The 20,780-nt window shown below is 48.3% G+C and overlaps 1 protein-coding gene across 6 annotated transcripts in view; it reads left to right on the top strand.

The window, feature by feature from the left end:
- The window catches only part of Kirrel3 (kirre like nephrin family adhesion molecule 3), a 569,052-nt gene that overhangs the window by 399,090 nt on the left and 149,182 nt on the right, over positions 1-20,780 (top strand). The window contains exon 1 of one of the 6 annotated variants that reach the window (XM_033764425.1): positions 2,849-2,867. The exons of the other annotated variants lie outside the window; for them this stretch is intronic. The gene's annotated coding sequence lies outside the window, so the exon portion shown is untranslated. Of the gene's footprint in view, positions 1-2,848; positions 2,868-20,780 lie in introns of those variants that run through there. 6 annotated transcript variants of the gene reach the window in all.

Below are 20,780 nucleotides of genomic sequence, written 5' to 3'. Positions count from 1 at the left end.
GGTTTCTCCCAGACTGTGGTGGGGTGTTGCCTGGTGCTGGGGCTCACCAAGGGCAGGATGTGTCTCCATGCCTCTTGGCCTGCAGCCTCCATTCTTCACAGGGAATTGGACTAGGACCACCCTCAGTCCTTGCCTGGGCTTCTCCAACCCAGAAGCTTTCTGTATCTACGTAAGCAGCCAAGGAGAGACAGAGAAAGGAAGTGAGCTGACCGGACAGAGCACAGGAGTAAATCTCTTTTAATTGTGCAAGGGACAGCCCACACTCCTGCCATCCTGTTGCTGAGAAGAAAGTCATTAGTTCCAATCCATACTCAAAAAGAGGAGTTGCCATAGTTAGGATCTGGAGTGTCCCCCAAAGATCTGAGAGTTCCAGGCTCCATCCCCAACTTGGCACCACTGGGAGGTGGGAGAATATTTAAGAAGTGAGGCTGAGTAGGGGAACAGGTAAATCCAGTGGAATTTCTAGTTTTAGTTTTTTGAGGAATCTCCATACTTATTTCCATAATGGTTGTACTAGTTTACATTCCCACCAACAGTGTGGGGGGATTCTGTCCCCTACTATGCTCACAGCCTTACCAGCATTTGTTGTTATTTGATTTTTTGATGGTTGCCATTCTTTCTGGAGTGAGATGGAATCTCAGTGATGTTTTAATTTGCATTTCCCCAATGGCCAGTAGTATTGAACATTTTTTCGTATACTTATTGGCCATTTGTATTTGTATCTGTTCATGTCAGTCACTCACTTTTCAAATTAGATTCTCTTTTTTTAAGTTCTTTATATATGTTAGATATTAGTCCTCTCTGAGAGGTGGATGACAAAAAAATTTTTTTTCCCATTTTGTAGCTTGTCTCTTCTCTCTTGGTTGTTTCCTTTGCTAGGCAGAAGCTTTTTAATCTAATATACTCCCATTTGTTGACTCTTGCTGTTATCTCTTGTGCAACTAGAGTTCTATTCAGAAAGTCCTCGTCTACACCTATGATTTCAAGAGTTACCTACTTTATCTTCCAGCAAGTTGAGTGTTTCTGTTTTAATATTTAGATCTCTGATCCATTTTGATTTTAATTTAGTACTTGGTGAGAGATAAGGGTCTAGATTCAATCTTCTGCATGAGGATAGCCAGTTTACCCAGCACCCTTTGCTAAAAAGGCTATCTTTCCTCCAGTATGGGTTTTTTCTTTTTGTTGTTGTTGTTGTTGTTGTTGTTCCTTTGTCAAAGATTAGATAGCCTAATGTGTCCAAGGTTGTTTCTGCATTCTCTGTTCTGTTCCACTGATCCACTATCTATTTTTGGTGATACGTGCATACCCTGTTCATAGCAGCACAATTCAAAATAGATAAATCTTGGAAACAGCTTATATGTCTATCAATAGACAAAAGGGTAAAGAAAATGTGATATCTATACATAATGGAATACTGCTCTGCTATAAAGAAGGATAAATCTGAGACATTTCTAGGAAAATAGATGCACCTTGAAAACATGTTAAGTGAAATAAATCAGCTACACAAGCTTAATATTGGATCGTTTCTCTCATATGAGAAATCCAAAGTGTAAATAAAGAGCAAAAGAAAAGACAGATAAAAGGAAATAAATAAATCTTTTGCAAATGGGAAGGGGACCAAGAGTGGAAGGGAGAGGGGAATGTAAAAGAATTAAGATGTGTCATATACAGGAATCAACTGCCCTCAACGAATATAATCCATATGTGTCACAAACATGAACCAAAAAAAAAAAAGAAAAAGTGAAAGAGCAAAGGGATTTTAGAATGGGGGAGAGAGGAGGAGAAGAGGAATAAAAAGAATCGAGATATGTTAAGTACATGCACCTGTTACAGCAACTTTAAGTTTACCAGAGGCACAGGAACCAAGCAACACTTGAAAAGGTGGAGGGAACCAAAAACTTTCTTATGCTAGCAGACCTAGAGGAGGTAACATACCAAAGTCTGAGCCTCAAGCTTCTAAAAGAGCAGGGTTTTATAGAACTGTTTAGGTTGCGGCAGGCTGAGAGCATGCTGAGTGGAATTTTACAGATACAGAAATGGGGTGATCTTTTGCGGGCAGGGTGCCCTGGTCAGTGGATGGTACAAGCTTATCTAGAGAAGCAGAAAGAGCCTTGTGGTTACAGAGCAAGAATATCATTTCCGGGCCTCGTGCATCTGGGAGGGTTGTGGGGTAACGTGTCAGAATGTGGTCTATCTGTTGCTGTTAGCGCCCAAGCAAGCAAGCCAAGAGAGGCAGCTGTATTTTCTGTCTCATACCTACTCCCTTAGATGAATTTAAACATTATGTACTGCAAATGTGTACGAATAAAAACAGTTATAAAAGAGGTGTGGCCTGGAGGGAGGTCACAGGTCTCTGAGGATGTACCCCCAAAAGGGTGCATGAGACCTGTCTCTTCCTCTTTCTCTGTCACCTTCCCGGCATAAGATAAGTGTCTTTGTTCTATCAAGCACCGCCTTCATAATATGCCACACCCCAAAGTAGTGGGCCGGCCGACCAGTCACAGATTGAAACCCCTAAAACACTAAGCTAAAATAACCCTTTTCTTTCTGTAGGTCGCTTGTCTCAGATTTCTGTAACAGTGGCAGGAAGCCAATGGCACAGGAGTACCTAGGCCATGAAAACCAGGAGACAGGGCATGCTGGGAAGCCCACCACCACAGAGTCTGTCCCCTGACTGTGCACTGAGCACATGAAAGCCAGGAGCAGAGCCCTGGACTTCTGGACCTCTGTGCAAAGCCCATCTGCCATAGTGCAGACCCCAGAGGTGAGATGGGGGTGATCATCCTGGAGTCTCCACAGCACTAAGCAGGTCACCTGCCAAGGCTCATGGCGATCCGAGTGGAGAGTTTCATTGGAATAAAAGCCGGGTGAGCGCCAATTTTCTACTCAGCCCTCTAGGTGCCCAAGAGGGATCTGGCCAAATGTCAGACAAGGACTGAGGTGAAGCAGAGAGCTGCACTGGGGAACGAGAGGAATAAACAGCCTGAGAAGAACCGGTCACTTTTTCAGTTTAAGAGTTAAAGGGAATGGAGAAGAGGAAAAAAGAAAAGAGCCAGGGATTGAAATAGCAGGCACAGCTGAAAGCCTGCCTGCCTCAGAGTCCATTAGGGGCCAAGACACTGCACGGGGACAATGCCGCTGAGACAATGGGACTGCTGCAAAGCCCTGGCAATGGGGCACGCAGACGCCAGCTCCTGGGCTGTCTTAACAGATTAATAAGGCTTTTGAGGGTTTCCAGAACCACTTCTATGAGTCAGAGCCTAACAGGGGCCAACATGGGGCTGTTTGAAGCCTCCTTTTCGGAAGCTTGAAACAGCAGACGCCTCCGCGCCCAGCTAGGAAGGTGAGGCCTGAGCAAGCCAAGAAAAGCTATTGTGTCTCCAGAAAATGGGAGCCCACAAGGGGACTTTGTAACGGCCCAGAGCCAGCCATTGAAGTGGGAAGGCAGGCACATCCCTGGGTTCCGGAACAATTACCCAGCCAAACAATGGAAGAGAGGCAGCCTCTGCTCACACACAAAACCATGTGATCTTCTGAACACTCAGGGACATGTAAGACAGGGCCCTAGAAGTCAGAAGTAACGTTCACACAGCAAAACAAGTATAATATTCCCCTAAGAGGAGCAAGGAAACCGAGACTCAGAGACATGAAGGAACTTACGCAGAGTCCCTCAGTAGATACAGCGAGGGCAATCAGTCTGTATCAGTTTGGCATTCAACTGTGTGTAAGAGAAATCCAGTGTAATATTCAGTAACATAAACGAGCTAGGGGCAAACTTTTTCCCATAGAACATGAAGTGTAGGAGTAGACAGGGAGCTCATCCTTAGAACCGGCTTCTGTTCTCATAACCCCATAGTCGTAAAATAGGTGCTGAAGCTATAGCCCATTTCAGGCATCAAGAAAAAAAAAAGGGGAGAGCACAAAAGAGGTGCAGCTTCCAAGTGAATCAGCTTTCTCAAGAAGCCCACTCAATGATTTTTTATTATATCTCATTAGCTACCCTAACTTTTCAAGGGAGACTACATTGCCACCCTGCGATATACATATTCTAAAGGTAGGTACCCTCGAGATGTGTATTAGGTAGACAAACCTCACTCTTTACCATACAACCCTCATTTCCTAAATCTAAATCCGGCAGCATAGCAGCAACTGGCCCAGACCACACACCACGACAGGTCCCCTGAGCCTAGCATGCAGCACCCAGCTGCACTGACCTATTCACCACCCAGGCTACTCTCTGCCCAGCTCTGATGCGGGGCAAGAGCCCCAGGAGCAACACCCCCTGCCCAGGGCCTGCTGAATCCTGAGGTCCTCTGGCTACTGGCCTGCCCAGGGTCTCCCCTAGGAGGCGCTGTCTGATCTGCACTGTTCACTCAGGTCTGCTCTTAGGCCTGTGTGGGACCCGCCCTGGCCTTTCCTCTTGCTGTAGGATGGTTATGAGATACTGCAAAGGATCATGTGGCTACAGTGCTGTGCTGTAGGAGAAGTGTATCTCCATGAGACCCAGTGCTGCACAAGGTCTGTGGGAAAATGGAGAGGGAAGTGGGGCAGAAACCTGATGGCCAGTTGCATATATTTGTGTTAATTCCCCAGAGAAGGGGATGTGGCAGGCCTCCACCTCCTGCCCCACTGATCCCAACTGTTGTCCCACATCCGGGAACATAGGGCCTTGCAGGAGCCCCACAGGCATCTGTGGGAATGTACCAGGGAGCTGTGGGCCCCTTGCCCTTTGAGACCAGAATAGTCTGGAGCTGCAAGTAGGAACCAGGAGGCTGACAGCAGGACGACGTGACAGGGCTGTCCTTCTCACCAGCTTCCCCTTCCCCATTTCCAAATTTCTTCCAGTGACATTTCGAGTTACAAGGCTCCCATCTCAGAACTTTGACTTTGAATGTCTTTTCACATTGGCCTTAAAGAACACGGTGTCATCAATGACCTTTTTAAAGGACCACGGGGGCTTAATTAAAAACTAAACTTGGCCACTTAATTCAGACGGTCCTGTCTGTTCCTCGGCCCTGATGTGCGCTCACCCTTGTCAGCTTGCAGCAAGCTGCTGGCACTGCCCTTTGGCGTCCCCACACCACACAGCCACAGAGTGACAGGCAGGCTCTGGCCCAGACTCCAGGACCAGTGAAGCTGCTCTCGGCAAGAGGGGACCCGGGCCACTGAGAGCCACAGGGCTTCATGGAGAGGGCAGCTGGGAAGAGCCCCCCAAAAGACAGCAAGGTCACCGTGAGTTTCCGGGAATAGTTCATCCACAGCAGGGGCTTGCAGCCACACCCTGGAACCCTCCGACATCCTGGTTTTCCTGCGTGACTGGTCAGAGGGACCAGGACCCACAAACCCACCTACCTGCTCTTTCCTTCTGCTTTCAGTATTTTAGAACTGGCAAATGGATGTGTGTACTCATCCTGTGGGCCAGGGAGCCACAGCCCAGTTCTGCTGTCTTGCCTGGGCACCGAACCAGAGACCATCAAACCCATGGGGAAGACAAGATAGGCAGGTGTTTCTGTCTTTTCACTTTATTAGTTCAGTCAGGTGCCGTTTAATGATAGGTGTATGGTAGGAGACGTGTATTCCTAAGCAATTTTATCTTGTGCAAATGTTAGAGTGTGATTAAACCTAAATGGGATAGCCTACTACACACCTAGGCTATATGGAATGTGTATACATTATACACACCCTCATACACACACACACAGTAACTTGTTGTTCCTACGGTCGTGAGAAACAAACAGTATTAAATTAAATCAAGCATGTACAAGAAAAAAAAAAAAACATGTGCTCTAGAGATACAGTAACCACACAGTGCTACTGCTGACCTAACGTGGCATATTGTCTTACCCTAAATTTTTTTTTTTTTTTTAGTACCAGAGACGACTCAGGACCTTGCACTTGGCAAGGCAGGTGCGGCTTCACTGAGCTAAATCCCCAGCCTGTTAAACTCTTATTTTCATAAGTAATTCTAAGATGACAAAAAATGTATTAACTATACAAACCAGTGGCATAGTCATTTCCTACCATTATGAAATATTTTGTACTGTCCATAATTATAATCGAGCATGCCGTGCTTCCATACCCATATTGCAGCAGGTGTGTTGACACCAGGATCATCACAGCACGGGAAAAATGATTTGTGCTCTCGTGTTGCACAATGTGACAATTTACCGAGCATCTGCCATGCGCCAAGTGCTGCATTAGGTCCCAGTGTAAGGCACTGACCAGAGCATTCTTGCTAGTTTGCTTCATGGGCATGAACACTGGGAGTCAGGGTGGTGGGAACCTAGAGACAGCAGCTTGGCCATGAACACGGCTCCTCAGCCTCTGCTCCATAGCTCTCCTGGAGCTCAGCAGAACCTGAAGAGACTCATCATGGGAGTCTTCCTGGCCTTCCCAGGAGCCCTGCTCCTGCAGGAAGAAGCACAGTGCCAGCTACTGTGATTCTAGGCCTTAAGTCTCAGAGCAGGAGGAAGAGTGGGGAAGGATATTTTGCTGACTGCTGTTACTGCCGGTCCCTTGGAGGCTTAGGTGCCATCCTGGTCTGTTCCTGCCATCGCCCATCTCGCCAAAAGAAGCAGAGTGACCTGGCTGAAGTCCCTGGGCCAGTGGTGGCCAACTGAGTCTCCCATGGAAAGCAGACCTCGTTCTAGCCCTGTCTACCTCTAGCCCACTGTGTGGTCTTGGGCAAAGCACTATCTCTCCACGTCACAATGGCATCTTCTTCAAGGTGGTCCTCACAGCGCACATCTTATAGGTTGTGAAAATTTCATGTGATGAATTGTGTAAATGCTTTGTAAAGTAAGAGGTTCAAATCAAAGCCCAGGTTTAAAATTCAGGAGAAACGAGCCCAAGACCAAATCATCAGCAAAGGTGGCCCCCTCCTGGGAGCTGGCTCCTGCCCATTCTCATCCAGCCTCCCTGTTAGGACCCCCAGGCTGCTGGACCAGCCTTCACGGCTCCTTCCTACCCTGATCCACCACCCAGTACAACTGAGAGCCAGGCCAAGGGGGCTGAAGAAGAGGCTGACTGGGACTCCCTTGTCTGCCCAAGTGGCTGCCCATCCCCTTCAGGCCCCTCCCCACCACTCAAGTGAGTTAAGAGCCTTGGAAAGAGAAGAGGAGGTCGATGAAGTGGCTCTCAAGTGCTCTCCAGGCGGGCCAACAGCCCACAGACCTTATCACTGTCCCCACAGCTGCACGGAAGTAGTGCCATGGGTAGTGAAAAGACCAGCATCCATATTCAGTATGCACTTCGGAAAGGCACTGCATGCCTTACAACCAGGAAGGCCAGGAAGCCCTGCTCTTCCTCCCAGGGACTGGGGCCTGCTGAGAAACACCAGGTGTAAGGCTAGCAGAGGAGAGTAAGCAGCTCCTAACACAAAGTCCTCTGAGGCTTCAGAAACGGTATGCTCTTTAGAACAATGACTTCCTCTCTGTCTCCTGTCCAGAGTCTTAGCTCTCTGTGAGGCCCCCGGGCTGGACAAAATGGGAAAGATGGCCAAGAGGGTACATGACAAAATTGTGGAGCTGGCTTTGGAGATGATTTCTGCTGTGCATCTTTGGACCCTAAAAGGACTGGCCAGTCCTCCAGCTCTTAGCGGTTGCATCCTCTGGCAAAATGTGCCCTGCCCTTCATCTGGTTCCCCAGCCTCCCTCCCCCATATTCTGCCTCTACTTATTTCAGCTAAGGTGCCCGTGTGCAGTAGCCGGACGTAGGTCCTGTGGCTGGTGGGGAGGGTGTTGAAGGAGATCCACTGCATGGGCCTCAGAGGGAAGGAAGCTGAGGGACAGGATTCCTTTTGCCTAATAAGGACAAATGAGAGTCAGGGTCCTGCAAAGCCCAGTCTTTTCTTTGTCTCCTGTGATTTGTCAGTCAACAGACATTCACCAGCAGAGTGTGGACCCAGCCCTGCCCTGCAGAAGGAGGACAACAGTCCCACTGTATCCCTGACACTCGAGTATCACCACAGTAAAGGGCACGGCAGTCGCTGGAGACATGATGTGACTCAGAAGGAGGCTCCAAGCTCTCTGGGCGACACAGACCCTCTTAAGAATCTTCTGGAAACTATGGAAGCCCTCCTCCCTGAAGCGTATAAGCATCCTGTAAAGTCACGACCTCAAAAGGAACATGGGGGACCCCATTCTAGCCCGTGTCCTGCAGACAGGACAGTGTGGCCACAGGGAGGTGACCAGCAAGCAAGCAGGTCGTGCTAAAGGCACAGGAGGGCCAGGGCCAGCTGGGTGACCCCTGCGGGCCTGTACCACTAGGGAGGGCCTACCTCCCTCACCCACTTAGCACACTGCCGCAGTCCCTCCAAGGAGAGCTGCAGCTCAGGGCATTATCCTGTGTGACAAGTCTGCTTGCTGCCTTCAGCCAGAGTGAGCTGGTGCAGTGGAAATGCTGGTGCCCCTGCAGCCTCTCAGTAACCGTGCTAAATAAAGGTAATTTTCAAGTCACCAGTTAACAATGGCTGAGCGCACAAAGCAGTGACCGACGAGTCAGTCAATTACCGGGCAAGCCAAAGGGGGACAGCTCTAAAGAGCCTCCTGGCCCGCGGTCCACATCCACACAAGGGTGACCTGCAGGAGACACCTCCTTGGCTCTGTGGGAAGCCAGGCCCATGACATTTGTTTCTGCAGAGCCCTGGCATTTTTCCAGGCCTTAAGTCTGCAAAAGAGGTGGGCTTGGGTGCTGTGGAGAAGCTTTTGTGCAGGCTTCCTGCTGCACTGAACCCTTTGCCTCCTGTGCTCTACCCTCCAGGCCTTAGCCCTTCCAGCCTCTTCCCAGGAAAGACAGGTAGCACCTGCCCTCTGTGTGGGCCTGGCTGCTTCTGCTCTGACCCAGCCTCTTCTGCAGGACCTCTTGTTCCAGCCCAGCCCACTCTGCTACACCCAGAGTCTCCGTGAGGCTAGAGCAGGCAGCAGGGAGCAGGGCCAGGTGGGTGAGCATTGCCTGCCCTGTACAAAGGGGTCATGCCTTGGTCTTTCCTGGCCTGATGCGCTCTGTCTTGCCCAGCAGAGCAGAAGTTCCCTGAGGAAGTTCTGCCTCCTTTGGACCCTAATCCTCCTTGGAAGGCTGCATGGTGTAGAAGAAAAACACAATTTTGGAATCGCTTCAGATATTCAAACTTGGCTCCCTCTGCTTCTTATTTGTGTCACTTTAGACTTCCCTTTGCCTCTGTTTTCTCACCTATGTAAGGAACAATGATACTTACTTCACGGTGTTGTTAATAGGATTAAAACAAGAACTGTTGTAAAATACTCGGGCCTGGGTCTGAGACATCATAGGCCCCCAGTACATGTAAGACCCCATCCAAGGAGCCCTACAGAAGGTTCTAGGATTTTATTTCATGGTTCACCCAAGCAAGCTCTCAGTTGCCTCAGGACTCCTCTCTGGGAAGTCCAAAGGCAAGCAGCTCCAGCTTTGGCATTGCAGGTCCCACATACCTAAGGCCTAGCAAGAGGCCTGGAGCTGTTTGAACCTCAGAATGAAGAGTAGGCACAGATGCTGACTTAGAGTCACCTCTGTCTCTTCCAGGACCTGCTAATTGGTGACATGTGTAAGTTGCTTAAACTGTCTGATCCTCGTTTTTTTACTGTTAAAACATTATAATATACATTACAACTTTATGTGAGTATTTAAAGAGTCTAACAGTGTCAGCACACAGCAACTGGACAGAAAATGGTAGGAATATTTTGTTTGATTGTTTCTTGTGCTTTGTTTTTTGAGGGCCGGGGATTTAGCTCAGCGGTTTGGTGGCCTGTCTTGCAAGTGCAAGGACCTGAGTTCAATCCCCGGTACCCACCCCCGCAAAAAAAGACTATTTTTTTGAAACAGGTTCTTGTTATATGGTTTAGGCTGGCCTTGAACTCACTATGTATTCCAGGTTGGCCTTGAACTCATGGCAATCCTCCTGCCTCAGCCTCCTGAGTGCTGGGGTTACAGGCATGCACCTCCACACTCAGCTCAGAAGGAATCTTTATAGTTCTCCTATCCTTCTCCCCCTCTGAGACTGCAGGATAGAGCAATTTCTCTGAACATGCCAGGTCTTACTAGTAGTACTCAATCCTGATATGACCTGTGTTGGTCAGCTTTCCTTTACTATGACAAAATATCTGCGATCTTCAACTTAAAAGGTGTAAATGTTTGTTGTGGCTTGTGGTTTCAGAGGTGTTAGTCCATGGTTACTCGGCTCTGTTGTTTGAGCCTGGGGCAGCATTGTCCATTATTGCAGGAACACTTGGCAGAGGAAGCCTGTTCACCTTACCACAGGCAGGAGAGAGAGAGAGAGAGAGAGAGAGAGAGAGAGAGAGAGAGAGAGAGAGAGAGAGGGAACCCACTATCCCAACATCCTTCAAGGGCATGCCCTCAGTGACCTACCTTCCTTCCACTAGACCCCACTTCCTAAACCACCTCCCAGTGGTTCCTCAGGCTGGAGACCAAGCCTTTATCACAAGGGCCTTCAGCGGACATTCCAGATCCACACAATAGCAGGATCCCAGAATTGGCTTTAGGCCTGGGTGCAATGCAGAGTACAGTTGGGATGCATCCAACTATATAGGACGAGCTCCCATCCTGGGCTCCCTCCCCTACTCTGCCATCTACTAGCAACGGGCCCTTGGGAAAGTCCCAGAACCCAGTGGAGCTCCCATTCCTTCTTCATGAAGTGTCTGCTACATGCACAGTCATGTCCACCACTTTATAACCACTTGGGGCCATCCTGCAGAGATCATCCTCCTTCAAGAACACAAGGAACTTCACCATAAGGGGTGTATGCCTTTAGGTCAAGGAATCTCCTGTTCAAGATGTGCACCTTCAGGTTATGGCTGGTTACAAACATCAAGCCAATTGTTAGACTTTAATATCTAGATCCAAGTTAGTGCATTAGATCACTTGCAAGTCCTCAGGGGACTGGGATGAAATGAGACACACAGACAGATAAATCTTGATGAGCGAGCAGCAGGGAGGAAAGGGAAGGAAGACCTGAGTCCTGTACCATCAATGGAGATGTCTGGTGCAGTTGGGCTCCTGATACCAAGGCGTCTCTAAAGACAGAGATACTGTACTGCCTGTGTCCCCAGCCTCCTTGAGCTAACACAGCAGCCCCACAGGCACAGCTCGGGCCCTAATTACACCCTCCATCACTTTCCCACTGAGGCTGAAATGGGGACAGATCGCTCACTGAGCAATGGCAGTGACCTTCACAGACAGGCTGTTTTGCCTCCATCCAGTCCCACACTGGCCTGCAATAAAGCTTTTTTCCTCTGTTATATCCACTGTGAGCCACAGTAGGCTGAGCACAGCCCCTGCAACACAGCCTTCGGTGTGGGCGGGAGCTGGAGCCTCTGACCTCATTCACACGAGAGGTTTGCCCACCATGGCCTGTTTCTCGATGCCTTGGGGAGTTAGGCAAAGCCCCAGGCTTCTTGCAGGGCTGGCTGAACAACCCAATAGGAGCCATCCCTAGGCCTGGAAAGCAGGAAAGTAAGTGAAGTCTGGAACCTCTTCGTTCCAAAGTGACATTCAAGAGGGAGGGAAGGAATGTCCCCTGGACTTCACTCAGTCACGCCACATGTGGAATTTTGTATTCAGGTCTTGAAATAGGTTTAAGGGAATGGTGTCCAAACAGAGAATCACCATGATGGGTAAAATCACAAGACCATGTCAAATGAGGAAGAGGCAGGACAGAATAATGGCTAAAAACAGAGACCTCAGAATCTCAATGGGTCTCAATGAATGCTCAATAATATCAGCAGAGTCTCTGCTGGTGTGGTGTTGATATGCATCCACGATTCAGGGCATTTTGGTGGGCTCTGCTGAAGTTGGCCCCTGTTGGTATTCAGAGGAGACCCCATCCTAGGATGAGCCACAGCAGAAAGAGCAGCTTTCAGGTGGCAGCTAACACAGGGCCTCAGCCAGCAGCTGGGATGCAGGACAGATCCCAGCCCAAGCCCAGGACCTGGAGCAGGGGGGCAGGGACACTGGCAAGGGGAGCCCAGGAGGCAGGATAAAGTTGGTTGAGGCACAGGGCACATCTCCTAGGCAACAGTAACTAGGGAAAGTGGAGAAGTTGAGGTTCAGAAGGAAAGGGCTGTGCTTAGCACTCAGTGCCAAGAGAGCTGTTCTTTGGCCTCAGAGACTGGGACTTCTTATTCCAGCATTGCCGGTTAACTGCTGAACAGGGCAACCACTCACCAATTAGTCATCCCTTGGTATCCATGTGGAATTGGTCCCAGAATCACCAGGGATACCAAAATCTGTGGGTGCTCAAGTCCCCTATATAAAATGTGATAACATTTGCATATAATGACACAAATCATCCTCCCGTATAGGTTAGGTTATTATAATAACTAGTAAGTGTAAATACCGTGTAAGTAGTTGTTAGGCTGGCTGTATTGTTGAGGGGAATAATGACAAGGAAAAAATCTGTACATGTTCAAAACAGACAAGATTTTAAAAGTATTTTCCATCTACAGTTGGTTAAATCAGAATGTAGAACCTGCAGATACAGGGGGCCCACTGTACCCAACTTTTCTAGCTTCCACATCCTATTGAATACAAGGGTTATCAATCAAAAGCTTTGCAATGCACTTGATTCTGGTAGCCCCAGTGGAATGCCAGCTTCTGCCAGATGGCTCCCCTTTACTTTCCCAGACACAAAGGACCTAAGCCCCTACCTGCTGGTGGGGGGCAGAGGCAGCTGCCACAATGCTGCCTGCCTAAGTAAGGAGCAGTGCAGGTCACTGACAAAGCCAGTCCCTGCACCAAGTCCAGGAGGAGTCAGGGATGACTCCTCACCCACACGGGTAGTGGCTATTGTGCCCTCCACGCAGATGCTGCTGTCAGCCCAGCCTGCTTCAGCACTGGGGGGCTTGGAGAGCCCTTCATCTACTATCGTCTTATTTGTTGTCCCTATTGTCATGAGGAACGTTAAAAAAATACTGTCTCCAGCCAGAGCTGCAGGAAGCAGACACCTCAATAGGAGTGTTTCCAGGGTGGCCATAACTGTTTTGATTAGGAAGCATTTTGTCAGGTTGCTAAGAGGGCACAGGAAAACACAGGAAGGTTTTGGATAACCCTGATGTTGGGGAGAAATCCTGAGGTCTTATGGCTCCCTGAAAGAGTGGGTGCCAGGCTCCACACTCTAAACTGCTGTTCTTTCCTTCTCCGTACAGCCAGCTCCCCGCAGAAGTGACTGATGCCTTCCATTTTTACCCCAGATCCCCAGCCTCAACTCAGCTTTCCCAGGAGATGCAAGTCTAGCCTCACTTACAAATCCATTCTCTTAATATATATTTGCTGTGCACCTCCTAACGGGCTGGGCTGTGCACTAGGTATCTAGAGATACCAGGGGACGAATCCATTCCCTACCTTTGAACCCAGAGACAGAATCTACATAATACATACATGCATCACACAGACTATTGCTGTCATTAGCCCTATGGGTGAAGTACAGAACAGGGTAAGGAGGATTGTGAATGCTCAGGGAAGGTTCAAGGCTTGGCACTCCAAAGAAAAGTCTCACCCAGGGTACCTGTCTTTCTCCTCCCCACCTCAGGCAAAGATAAACCCACACCATGCCAGTTTGCTCACCAGAGATGGAAAACCTCCCCCCCCCAGCCTCCTGTTCACACCTCCACCAGCCTTCTGTCCTCCCGAGATGGCTTATATGTTACAAAGCATTTTTAGCATGAAAAAAAGAAACCCCCATTTAAGCCTCTCTTCAAAGATGCCCATGGCGAAGTACACTTACTCCCATTCTGTGGATTAAGAATTTGGGCTCTGAGAGGCCAGGGTCACACAGCTCTAATAAGTGGTGGAGCCAGAGTCTGATCATGATTTTAAGCCCTCACTCTAGATCATCAACAGTGTTCCTCTCACATCCCTGACTTCATTTCATCCCCACAACATCCCATGAGCCAGGGACAAATAAAACCCATTTGGCTGATGGGGAATCAAGACTCACAGAATTTATGTAACTTGCTTATGGTCACAGAGCTGGCAGGTGGCAGATCCAAGACTCGCTTCCCATCCGACTGGAAGCCTAGGGCTGCTCTGCACACTCCAAACTTGAGACTTCCTTCCTGTCGGGCTTTTCCTCCAAGACAGACCTCCACCCTCCCGGCCCAGCCCCACCTCTCCTTGGAGTCATCCATTCCTTGCATTCAATCGCCTCTGTGAACACTAAAGGGAAGAGAAAAGATAGATGGCAGTAAGAATTGTGTTCAGCTATTTTACTTAAGTCATAATCACTCCTAATCTAAATTTGCTGAATATATTACACAACCTAATCATTCACATATATTGTACTGCGGTTTCAATTTAGTGAAAAGTAAAAGCCATTCGGAAGGCAAAAATATGTTAAATGAACATCTTGCAGATTACAGTCCTTCACTTAGATAAAGCACAGCAAGATTTTTTTGATCCAGGGTCAGTGCTGACGGCTCTAGTTTGAAAGTGTTCCAGCTCCTCCTTCCTGCAGGGTTGAAGCCTGAGGGAGCAGAAAGCAAAATTAAGGGATTCCAGTCTCTGGGGTTGGAACAGGGAGGGCTGGGGCCCTGGGAGACATGGCAGTCCAAGACTCTGCTCCAACCCCTTCTGCTAACTGGCTCTGCCATATGACTTCCCAGCCTTGCACCTTCCCACTCTCCCTTCAACTCTGATCCTGACCAAACATGCTGTCACCAGAGCTGAAGTGCTCCTCTGTCCTCCTGGCCTTTGCATGTATCTGATCCTCAGCCTGGAACACTTGTAGCCCCGTCTTTACCAGCCTGCGTCCCATCTGTCCCTTGGGTTACACATTAGATGTTGAGTCCTCTGTGACCATTTCCCAGAACAGCCATGTCTGAAGGGCTTTCCCTACACATAGCAGTAGTGTACTCTCATTAGAGCATTCATCTTACGATGCAAGTTGAGTACCCCTTATTCAAAATGCTTGGGACTGGCACGTTTCAGATTTTGTATTATAGAGGATTTTGGATATTTGCTTATCCATACAGAGATATCATCTGGATGGCCCATAAATCTAAACACAAAACTCATTCATGTTTCACATACACCCTTACAAGTAGCCTAAAGGTTAATTTTATACAACATTTTTGGTGGACTTATATTTTGACTTCAAGTTGTCACACGAGTTCAGATGTGCGATTTCCCACTTGTGGCATTCAGAAAATTGAGGATCTTAGAGCATTTCAGATTTTGGGTTTTCAGACTGAAAATTCTCAGCCAGTTTATAATGGTAATGTTCCATTGACTTGCCTCTTCCACCAGCGGGACTTTACCTTATTTACAGCTGTATTCTCAAGCTTAACAATACTGGGTACTCAGTCAGTGTTGACTGGGTGGAATGACAACCCCGAGACAGCACAGTGATTTGCTCTGATCTCGGGACTTCCAAGGCCCTTTCCACATACCTGCTTCAAAACCTCCCTGTAAGCACAATAGCCAGGTGTTACCCTCATCTGACTGACTGTCGGTGAGCCCCCAGCAGCTCAGTGGCCAAGGGAGGTGAATCCATATTCCAACTCCAGACCCAATGATGTCGCTCCGCTACCCTGTAATTGCTGCTTCAGCATAGGGAAGTGGCAGTGCCAAGGTTCTTACAGCCTGGACATAATAGTAAGCATTGATGTGGCAGCACAAAAATCAGATTTAAAGCCAAAGGACCTGAGTTCAGCTCCCACTTTTGCTCTGTATAATGTGTAGCCCTGAATAAGTAACCTAATTCATCTCTTTGAGCCTCTGCTTTCAGGTCTATAAGAGGAAAGGCGACTGTGTTATTTATCTTCCCATCGCCTAATGAAGTATCTTAGATAACGACTTAAAGAAGGAAAAGTTTATTTGGGCTCACAGTTTCAGAGGTGTGAGTCCATGGTCAGTTGGCTGTATTGTTTTTGGAGCCCACGGACAGATAGCTCATCATGGCAGAGTATGTGGCAAAGGAAGTCTGTTCACCTCGTGGAGGCTCGGGAGCTGTGGGGGAGGCAGGGTTCCTATATCCCTTTAAGGATGTACTACAGATGCCTAACTTCCACTAGGCCCCACCTCCTAGAGGTTACTCCACCTGCCAGTAGCTCCATAGGCTGCACGCCAACACATGGCCTTTGGGGGACATTTAAGATCCAAGCCATAGCAGTAACAATACTTGCTACCTCTCTCAAAATACTGTTTATAAAGAACTAATGACAAGCAAAGTTGGGGGTATATACATCAAAGCAGCAGGGCTCATATGAGCAAAGAAACTATATTTTCAGCTATCCCCACCCCACCCCATGCACAGTGAGAGGGGCTTGGCAATACAGCTGTGCACTTTCTGGGAAATAGCTACCCAGGGTTGGATTACCTAGTTACTCAATAATGATTTAGACAGGGAAATAGCAATGCTAAGCAATGTGATTCTTAATGACATTGGTGGGGTGTCCCTCATGAACAAAGACATGTGAAGAGTGGCCACTGTCATCCAAGGTCCTCAGGTGTCCTTTCTGGGCCAAATGACTTGCTGTGTTTTCTCTAGAGTGCACTGTAATCTGAGCTCATCCCTCACATCCTGTCATCAGAATGCAGCCACGCTGGGGAGGGATCTCGTGCAGCTGAGTGATGCTTTTCAATAGGGAGTTTGTTTGTGAAGAGAGGAAGTAAAGAATAATGTTCCTGTTCCAAGCTGCGGAGGGAATTAGAAAGGCAGACGGCCATTACTCAGGTTGGAATCCTGCCAGGGCTTATGATATCATATTTATTTGCCAAGAAAAACACCTCCCTCATATCTCGCAGGCAGGGAAGGGAAACAAAACCTGACTCCAATTACATTGTGTGCAATGGGTTTAAAACACACAGACGGAACTTAATGGTAATGACACTATTCACATGTATAGAGTACCTTTTAGTGAGATGGAGCCCCAGAGTTTGATAAGCAGTCTGGACAGATGAACAGACAGGCGTGCAGTGCTAGGCACCAGTTCCCCCCTTCCCACATTTCTTAGAGGCAGCCTCCCTTAGTCCCTCTTTGCCATTTGGTATAAAGGTGGAAAATCAGCCAGTTTTCCTATCCAGCCCTCTGCTTCCAAATAGTGTTTTAAAAAAACAGCGAATGGAATCTCATTCTGCTGATAAAATTCCACAAACTGTTTTGGAAAATAGAAGTTCCAGAGAGCTCTACCAGTGAATCCAAAGTTATCTGACATCTGATATTATTGAATTACATGCCTACTATTGGGGTTTGGCCTGTTAACTTTGACCTATGTGTGATAGGTGACCTCTGACCTGCAACATTAAGGATGTCACAGTGAGGAACCCTTCCCCAAATCGAAATTAAACCTGTCATTTTCATTTTAGCTCCATGGAACTTCCATGAGGGGATCTGGTAGTGCCAGTGTCTCTTACTCTAAGCACCTGGCATGGGAGAAAGACTGATAAGCCCACATGAAAAGTTTGGAAAGGCCACCTTTGCCACACACAACCTTCTGAACATCCAAACTGAGACATACTCATAGAAGGCAGCAAAGCCGAGAAGCATGCACAAGGTGAATTTTCAGATCTCTGGGGTGACGTATTGGAAAGAGTGTGACAGTCGAGCTTAATTGTCAACTTGATTGGCTTGGGAGCTGCCAAGAGGATCAGTAAACCATTCTGCTAGGTGTGTCCAGGTGGATTGTGGAGGTGTGACCTTGGAGTCTGTATCCATCCCCTCACCCCTTCCTCTTTGGAGCCCTTCCCCTGCTCTGCTTCCTGACCACCACAAATAGCAGCTTTCTCTCACCACACTCTTCCACCATGATGTTCCTGCCTTGGAACCATCAACTATGGACTGAACCCTCTGCGCTCTCTCCCCATAAGTTGCAGGTGTCAGGTATTTTGTCCTGTAAAAGGAAAGCTAATGGAGATGAAGGGGACCATCTAAGAATCCAAGAATCCGGGACAGCTATAAGAAGAGGTGAACTTTGACAAGTTCTGGGGGCAGGCAAAAGTGGAGTGATGGACAGGAGTCTTCCAGGCATTGCAGAGTTGTGCAGAATCTAGATATGGCTGCCAAGAGATGAGAACTCCAACCCCCACTTACAGAGCGCCTGCTGTCCTCACCCTCTTTCTAGGAGCCAGACCATGCTCACAGGCTCGTGTTTGTTATCTGTTTTCCTTGCTCGGCAAACATGCACTGAGTACCCTGACCACCACCACATTGTATTTCTCAAATTTCGCTCACAAGGACGGCTTTGCGGCAAATACATCATCTCATTTTCCTGGAGGTCCTGAGGGGCAGCCACCAGATTGCACAGGCTGAATGTCAGCTACATTAAGCTAACACATTCACATCATTGAAAAACCCTATTTACACGTAATAAACATGGGGATAGATGCTGTGGAGGAAATAACACAGTATTGATTAAAACAATGGCCTGTAATACCTTCTGAAATGCTGCAGTCACTAGCGGCTCCCTCAAAGGCCCCACGCACCAACAGCCTCCCTACCTGGCAGCCTCAGGCCAGCTATCAGCTGTCACTTTCCAGATGAAGAAGACAGGTGGTAATTCAACATGCCTCAGCACTATGGCGAGGCCCACATTGATGGGGTCCTTGCTGTGTGCTTGGCACCATGCTCAGTGCTTGCCCTTATTCTATCCTGCAGCAGGTCCTTCAGGTGGGGGCTGTTACTGTCTTTGTTTCACAAAGGAAAGGAGTGTGCATGTTGAAAGATGCCTTGCCCAGCGTGGCAAGATTAATTATTGGAGCTGGGATTGGAACCTAGACCTGCCTAACAACATAGCACATTGTGCTAAACTCCTTTGTGTATTCATTTTCCACCTAAATATGTAAGTATATAAAGAATGAGAGAGAAGCTTCTACTGCTAGCCTGTGCATTACACGCAGGGGTCCCTGACAGGTTGCCATCAATGGTTTGGTAGAGGTTGAGGAGGGGTCCATGAGCAGCTCAACCTTGGCTGTGATCCCAACTATACTGAGCTATGAAGACGGCCTACAGTTTGGCAGAGTTGGAGGCTTCACACTCTCTGAAATGGAAAACCTCATTTTAGAAAGATAGCTTATTGCCCTCGAGCTGGAGCACCTTTTCCCTGGTAACCACATAGTCCCCTCGCCTGAGCTCGAAGAAGGCCACAGTTAGCTGAGGACAGGAGGAGACTCTGGGACCACAGACCAGGGTATCAGATGGAAGAGGCCCCAGGATCACACAGAGGCTCAAGCTGACCACACAGAGGTAGTTTTCTGATGCCAGGTAGCTGGTGTGGGGAAGGGGAGAGAGGACAGAGTCTGACTACCCAGAACAGATAGTACTGTCCTGTCAGCTGCCGCTCTGAGCAAGTTACTTAGGCTGTCTGAGCCTTATACCAAAATTAAGGATAAATCTGCTTCTTATGTTAACGTTGTGAGGACTTAATAGGAAAATGTGTGGCTGAATCAGACTGCTACCCAGTAAGCAAGGAGCTAAGGTCAACCTTTCAACCTTTTGGTGAATACTTGGGGATCTTCCCTTTTCTTCCTTCTCTACTGGGCTTTTGGCCTGTGGAGACCTCAAAGTCTTCAGCATTCAGCTCTCAACCTTTCAGCACCTGCCCCAGAGCTGACAGTGTCCACAGACTTCTCAGCCTTCCCTGTCACGCAACCTGGATTTGGACGGTAAACGGACAGATTTTGCATCTGCTGGAATCTGTGCTTCGCTGGGTTTCACTTTCTTCTGCCATAGCGGAGGATTTTCTCTAAACCCCCTAACCGTGTCTGGATTATTGCTTCCAGCAGCATCAAGGGAGTGTGTTCTATCAGAACAGATACACCAAAGGCAGAAACGCAAGCCAGGGCTTAGCAAGTCTGGTGAGGTGCCAGCGGGCTCCTGCTGGGGAAACTTGGGATGCCTAGCAAGCGGCGTGCCTGGCAGCTGGCAATGAGGAGTGGGCCCTACTCGGGCCTGAGCCAGGACGACAGGCCCTGAAGAGGATCCTCAGCTGAGAGCTAAAACTGAACCCAAGAGGGGTGCAATATTTGCTTAAGATCACCCAGGAAGGCCAGACAAGTCACAGGCAGAACCAGAGCTGAATCCAGGGAAGAGTCTCGCTTGGCAGTCAGTGGAGGGGGTTCCAGCCTCCCTGGCACTTAGCTGTGTGACCTTGGGCAGATTCCTTAAAGCCCAGGAGTTGCTGTTCCTCACCTGTGAAGTGGAGCTACGACTACCTACCTCTCTGATGGGATGTAGGAGGCAAGGCTGGGCTGTCCCGTCTACCACACTGCCCACAGCCACTCCCTCGGTGCCTTTCTCCACATCATCAGGACCCCAGACGCTCTCCTGCCAAGGGCTTCCTATCCCACTCAGGCCAGAGTATCCTGAGTCCTAATCTTGGCTCAAGAGGAGCCTTCCATCATTTGTATAATAGGGTGAGGATAGATAACAACAGCAATGTATCCATATAATTGAAAATTGCTAGAATAGATTTTTTTTTTATTGAGCTTATTGGTACATTTAGGGATACAGTACAGTTACATTCATTGTTGGGATCATGTACCTTTACATGGCAAGTCTTGATTCTCATTTTTTTCCCCTTACCTCTGCCCTCCCTTCACCCCCTCCTCCCCTCCCCATCTACAAACGCTTTATTTTCATCTTTTCATTCTCTCACATTTTTTTCTTTTCCCTTTTTGTTCTTCCCCTACGTATCACACCTTCCCTACACCTTTAGCTCCTTTCCTCCCATTTCTAAATGTCAGTAATCTTATTAGAATCTTATGCATTGTTGCAGAATATTCACACCAGGGAAACTATTTGGTATTTACACATG

Source organism: Fukomys damarensis, unplaced genomic scaffold (assembly GCF_012274545.1).
Source record: "Fukomys damarensis isolate Sample0158 unplaced genomic scaffold, DMR_v1.0_HiC HiC_scaffold_16, whole genome shotgun sequence".
Taxonomy (NCBI): domain Eukaryota; kingdom Metazoa; phylum Chordata; class Mammalia; order Rodentia; family Bathyergidae; genus Fukomys; species Fukomys damarensis.
This window is presented reverse-complemented; position numbering and strand designations above follow the sequence as displayed.